The 745-nt window shown below is 35.0% G+C and overlaps 1 protein-coding gene across 1 annotated transcript in view; it reads right to left on the bottom strand.

Annotated features, from left to right (window-relative positions):
• LOC107713481 (3-hydroxy-3-methylglutaryl-coenzyme A reductase-like) overlaps positions 1–745 on the bottom strand; it is a 12665-nt gene that overhangs the window by 2370 nt on the left and 9550 nt on the right. The gene's annotated exons all lie outside the window — the stretch shown is intronic.

Here is a 745-nt window from a genome sequence, read left to right as displayed (position 1 = left end):
GATTCATTTATATATAATTACTAGTGGATGCGCTATACTTTTATTTAGAAAGTGACCAATAATCTGTGACCAATATTTTATATGTAGATTGATTTCTTCTCTCTAAACTGTTTCTCAAGCGCACTCTCTCTCAACTGCTGCTGCGTGATTGTGACGCATCACAACACCACAGAGACCCGAGGAAAAACTGGGATTAAAGTCCAAAACCTAACAAATCAATCGGGGCTAAAGCGGTTCCATAAATGACAAATTAAGTTCACACAATTTCAATAATTTGTGCACGCTTATTCTTAAGCAGCCCTTAATGTCGATCATGGATCAAATCAATCCACCATCGCAAACAGCGGATATATCTGTGCTGTTTAATGCATTTGAGACGTTGTGTTTTCCTCAGTGCATAACTGACATGTCACAGGTATATTTTTTCATCTGTAAATGTTAGAAAGTCACACAAACAGCTTACGCGAGTGAACGAGCATGCGTGCTAAACAGACTGAGCGCAATCGAATAAGAGCGCAATAATTCAAGTAAAATATACATTTTGCTAACATATTTGTTGTTGGACATTAAATGTGTCTTTTGTGGAATTTTAAACCTACATATAGTATTTTTATGATAGCAGTAACTGTAAAGGGACTATTGTAATGGGTAAATCAAATGTAAGCTAGTTCAGTACTAATTACTAAGCTCAAATGAGTTAATGTGTGTTTCTTATAGCAGTTAAAATGTAGTCATTTTCTTTATT

The sequence above is a fragment of the Sinocyclocheilus rhinocerous genome, unplaced genomic scaffold, assembly GCF_001515625.1.
Source record: "Sinocyclocheilus rhinocerous isolate Xijiao unplaced genomic scaffold, SAMN03320098_v1.1 scaffold1937, whole genome shotgun sequence".
NCBI classification, from domain to species: domain Eukaryota; kingdom Metazoa; phylum Chordata; class Actinopteri; order Cypriniformes; family Cyprinidae; genus Sinocyclocheilus; species Sinocyclocheilus rhinocerous.
This window is presented reverse-complemented; position numbering and strand designations above follow the sequence as displayed.